The sequence below is a fragment of the Monomorium pharaonis genome, chromosome 7, assembly GCF_013373865.1.
Source record: "Monomorium pharaonis isolate MP-MQ-018 chromosome 7, ASM1337386v2, whole genome shotgun sequence".
Lineage (NCBI taxonomy): Eukaryota > Metazoa > Arthropoda > Insecta > Hymenoptera > Formicidae > Monomorium > Monomorium pharaonis.
The window spans coordinates 19,355,611-19,361,510 of record NC_050473.1 but is presented as its reverse complement, the minus strand read 5'-3'; positions in this window follow the sequence as shown (position 1 = coordinate 19,361,510).

Sequence of the window (5,900 nt, the reverse complement as noted above, 5' to 3'; positions counted from 1 at the left end):
TCGCAATTTTGTCGTCACATAGAAATACAGTTCCTATTTTTAGGATTGTCAAGAAGCTAGTAATTTTCTACGTTTATTCGGTGCCGCTCTCAATGGCTTGTCGCAACGTTGAGCACAATAAAGATTGACGGAGCCTTGCACATATAACCTCAGGCCAATAACCGAGAGAGCTTTTTAACCTGACCTGAAAACTTCTCCCTTATTTCTTTCCTATATACCTTGCCCGCTCGATTCTGCACGATTCAGTTTGCTTATACTAAAGCTGGCAGCTTTCAGAAAACGTTTCCGTTGTCCTAACATGATTACACGTTTCTTTTGTAACCACCCTGTCGTGTCGAGTAATATATGACATCTAAATAGTAAGTCATTTTTATGGAGACTCCTTCACTTAGACACAATAATAGAAAAAATTCTTATTGGCTAATTTGAACTGTTAAATGTTATTGTAAAATTTCACCTTGTTAAGAGAGAGATTTTGTGAAAACTTTGAACAATTTTTGTATTAAAAGTTATAAAAGTTATTTCATCTAAAAGTAAGATAAATTTCTTTTGAAGTTTGATGTTATTTAAAATTATTTTTAGATAATTAATTTAGAAATTACGAGAATTTGTATGAGTTTATACTTTACAATATTAATTAAAAAGTAAAGAAAAGAGAAAAAAGAATAAAGACTCTATTTAATAATAATTCTTAAAAAAGAATAGCAGAAAGAAATTTAATTAAAGAGGTTAAAATTAAAGAGGTTAAGTCGAAAAAGAAATTATTAATAAAATTTACTATTAAATAGCTAAAATAATATATATTTTTAGAAACAACTTTTATTATTTTCTGTTCTTGGGAAATTCTTTACGTCTTAAATCTGAAAATGTCTTAAAACTTTAAATTTTTCTGCTATTTTCTTTGTGTGAAATCTTAAATAATAATTTTATTTGTCTTGAAAATTTTATTGTTCTGTAAAATAAAGTAAAAGTGGACCACCACGCTCTTGAAAAGAGCTTCAATTAAATAAAAGGTAGACTTGAAATAATTAATGGCAATAAAATGTTATTTCACATCCAACTGTAAACCATTACAGGACTCGTAGTTGCCCTAATTACACAACGATGCTGAATAATTATTTTATTGCCGCAAGTGTAATTATTCGTTTATTTCGTTTTCGTGGCGGTTTTCTTTATTAGATCGCTTTAATGACGTCTGTGGGCTTTCTTTAAAAATAGATACTTGTGTAAAACTGCGAACTTAATGAAGTTTATCGACTGCGATAGAGTATTTATATAATGATTAAGACAGCTCATTTAATTAAATAAATTAAGATGTTATAGCATTTTTTTATTCATTAAGCTTTATTTTTAACCTTCTCTTAAATATTATGTTGTTAGAATATATTCAGAATCGAGTAGTTATCTTTTACTATGTCTTTTATAACTAGATTGTCAATGATTTATCAATTCAGAATATCTAAAATGGATTAAAATGTTCTAGCTGTAATAATTCATTTCCATAAACAAAATAAAGAACTTTGATAGATAAAATTACATTTATGCATATAACAAAAAAATTTAATACAGAAGTACTACGTGAAATTACTGTGCAACATAACATTGGTTTTAAAATTTAATGAGTCATTTACTATGTTTTTTTTAGCTTTTAAAGTTATTAATTATCGAAAAATATCAAAATTGTGTTTTCATAACAGATTCCTCAAAATCCCGACGTAACAGAGACATTTTACGCCAATTAAGGATTGTGTTTTTCAATCAGAAATATACAAAAGATTCTTTACAAAAGTTATTTATTTTTTGTCACTCTGTGTTGTTCTTTTTATCTAACGTGAAATTCACGTGGACTTACCAGTTAGGGTATCCGCGTATTAAATTTTTAATCAAAAATTCTCGAAATCAATCTTAAAGAATGTATTTTACTTTAAACGCAATGTTCTAAACATTGCAATGTTTAAAAATATAAAAACACCTGCGACGGCACCATCTTTCGTTTCAATTTCGAGAGAATCACACGATTCCATCGTCACATTTCTGATATGGAGTCGTTCTTTGCGTTTACGTCATGCGGGGAATAGACGTCCACGCACAAGCAATGGTTTAATTAGACGATGTTTAGCTCTCGCTGTCAACGTTCGTATTGCGTCGCTGTTTTATACGCCGCGATTCATTTCCTACTGCCGCCCCCGCGTGTTATCAGTCGTATCACGGGAATTGTATATTTCTTGAAATCTACTGAAGCGCACTTTTTTTCAATAAACACAAGAGATAAAAATAGACCATTTCGGAAGGTAAACGCGCAAGTTAAAGTCCTGTAATTCTGGAAAATACTTGCGCCGCGTAAAAGCAATATTTTTATTAATCGTGCACCAGCGCAGCTCGGAAAAGAATTACTCAGGATTAACATTCCTAATTAATTAAGTCTAATGGATTTTGTGTGTGTAACGTGTCTCGATGACATTTGGATAAAAAGTTTGTGCACTTTTCGCAATAGCACATCGCACGCGATTTTTTTTTGTCCATGTATACATGTATATCCGATTGCAACAGTAATTTGGTAATGTATTAGTTTATTATAGCTCTCACGAATGGACGAGTTTTTTTGCTGAAGATACAATGCTCCGATACGGTGTTTTTAGACGCTCAGATTTATGAACTGCCATGTTTTTGATAGTCTGACGTCATATTTAAGGAGACTTAAATAATCTATGAATATTTCATGAATTTCATTCTTACATAAAAATTATGTAGTAAAATGTCACTTTATTTAATTCCAAAATGTTCTTTAATTCTTTACGCGGCACAGTTTCTCTACTTAACGGATTTCTATAAAATTTTTGTTTACTCATATATCATATAAATAATTAGATATAAACAATTAGTTACAAAAACTGTAACTGTAGAAAACATGTAAAGTTTTTATTAATAAATCAGAAAAAAATATAAAATTATACTTTTGTTAAACTGTAGCAATACATTATAGAAATAAAAGAGGAGAACAGGTGATCAGTATACTGGCCCTGCAAAGGGTTACACTCCATTCTTCTATATAAATATAGTTGTACATTTTTCTTATATTTTGTTTGCGATTAAGTTATTAAAAACTGTCATTATTAAAAATTATTTATTTTTATAATTTATTTTAAAACGTTACTTTAGAAACTACAAGTTAAAAACTTTTTTTAATTTAAGAATGTCAATATATTAATTGGAAAATCTCTCTTAAAATCTCTTAAATCTCTAAAAATTCTCAAGATCAAGTTTTTATTATATAATGTGAAATAACTAGAAAACTTCCTTAAATAAATATGGAATTTTCCTACCCTTTAAGCGTACCGATTTCTCTACAGGCCTAACGGCTTTTTTCTTGAAGTTTTCATATCGAACCAATTATTCGGTAAGTTGATTATAATTTTACTGCTAACCTACAATTTACATTACGTGTATTATAGATTTTACGTGCTGTGGTCTATATGCGGAAGGGTTATACCTACGTATGTATGTACATATACTTGCATATATTCTGCAATATTTCTCTTTATTTTTTTATTAAATATATAATTTTATATATAACAAAACAATGTTTTTTAATTAAAACATAAATTTTTAACTTATTCTTGTGTGGCGAGTATTATCTCTTTATTCCATTATGTAATATCACTATACACTGAAAAAAAAATGCAATATATTCAATAAGATATGTTATTGCGGGCTGCCAATTAAAAATATATTCAATACAATAATATATGCTATTGCAGTATCAACATTGTACTTGCATTAATAGCAAATATTATTGTATTGAGTATTTTATGTAGTTGGCAGCCCGCAATCACATATGTTATTGGCTGTATTACATTTTTTTTCTGTGTATACATTTTTATAAATAATATTTAATGTAACAAATAATAAATGTGTCATAACTAGACTTCAGATTATGAGCAAATTGCCCATTTGTTATTTTTTGTATATTCTATTTGAGCATTAATAATATGAACAAATTATAATGTTCTTAACTAATTAACATTAATTAGTTAAAAATATTATAATTTGTTCACATTATTAATATTCTAACAAAACATGCAAAAAATAACAAATATGCAATTTGCATATAAATCCGAAGTCTACACTGAAAGAAAAATGTAATGTATTCAATAAGATATGTAATTGCGGACTGCCAACTACAGATATACTCAATACAATAATATATGCTATTGCAGCATCAACATTGTACTTGCATTAATAGCAAATATTATTGCATTGAATAATTTATTTAGTTACACATGTTATTGACTATATTACTTTTTTTCTGTGTAGTCATAACTTTCGGTCTAAAATCTATTGAAGAACATTTTGATAAAAATAATCGTTAAATTTTTATTTTATTAACGTTAAATTTTTATTTTGAAATATTATTTATTAACAAAGTTATTATATAAAATTGTATATAAAATGTAAACGGGTGACAACATCACTTCCTTCTCTACGTAAAACGTTCAAATATATGCACGGGAACGATATTTCCATAAAAACCATGTCAACACATTTATTATTGCACAAGTAATTTTCTACGTCTCGTAAAGTGTAAGCTTTATTTCATTAGAAGTTTGCAAGTTATAAATTATACATCGCTTGCATGTTTTATGCACATGTTCGCTATAACTTAATTGTACTTTTCAATATTCGGATTATCCAACCTTGATCCAGTTGACACTACGTAAATGTTTCTACAGTATTCTAGCCATTAAATCGGTGTTGCCCTCATTATCGTTCTATCAGAACCGAGTTTTTATAGGATTAAATTTCGTGGGTGCCTAGAATAAGCCTGTTCAAATTTTACATTTTTTTGTTTACACATCTTTTTCTTCACGGTACGAGCCTGTCAAAAACGTAGCTACACCGGTTGGCGTCAACCGTCAAGAAGATTGATATAAACAGATTCTGCATTATTATAACAGTCGAATTATAGCATTGTAGGATTAAAATTTTTTATACCTAACAATTTAGATTTTTTTAAATTGAAATGATTGACAACTTAATTTTCCTAAATATGTACTTTTTAAACTGTTTCTCGGTTGTCACGCTGGGTACCCATGCGTCAACTTTAAAGTCAAATAAGTCACCACATAAATTTTTAACTTAAAATATTTCAAATTAAAAAAGATATGTTTTTGTAAAAACTGACTTTTTTCCGGAAATTACAATTTTCAAGAATTTTTTTTTTAATATAAAGCTTTTTAAATTTTAATATTGTTACAATTCTAAAAGGATTGAAGTTAACCCCAATTTGTTTGGTTATCATATCTCTGATAATTTTAAAACAGTGATTGTTTGAAAATCGATATGGATACGCTGTACTCAATGTGACAATGATACGACTAGAGATAAGTGTGACAACCGAGGGTTAAGAAAGAATATAATGGAAAGTTTCTATGAGAAATCTCAGGTGCACAAGTTAAAGAAGTACAAACTTAAAGATTTGCAAGAATATGCGACTCATATTTGTCAATGTTTAATAACCTATTTAATTTAATTTTTTTCATAAAAATAATTGGCAACCGATACTTAAGTTAAAAAAGGAAAATAAAAAATAAGAAAAGAACAAGCACTAGTTCGGATTATATAAGAAATTGAAATTTACTTTAGAACTTTGATTTGACGATGGAATTATTTTAATAGAGATACAATAGTATCAATGTCTAACGAGGAAAATATGATATCCACAAGTATTGAAAAAGATGTTATTATTATTTACAAAAGATTTTCGAAGTATTATAAAAAAATAATACATAAATAAATTGTATATAAATATGCATGCATTGTTGTTAACTAAATTAATTTAGGTTATTAATAAATAAATTAAATTCACAGAATAAAATATAATAGGAAAAAAGCAAATAATT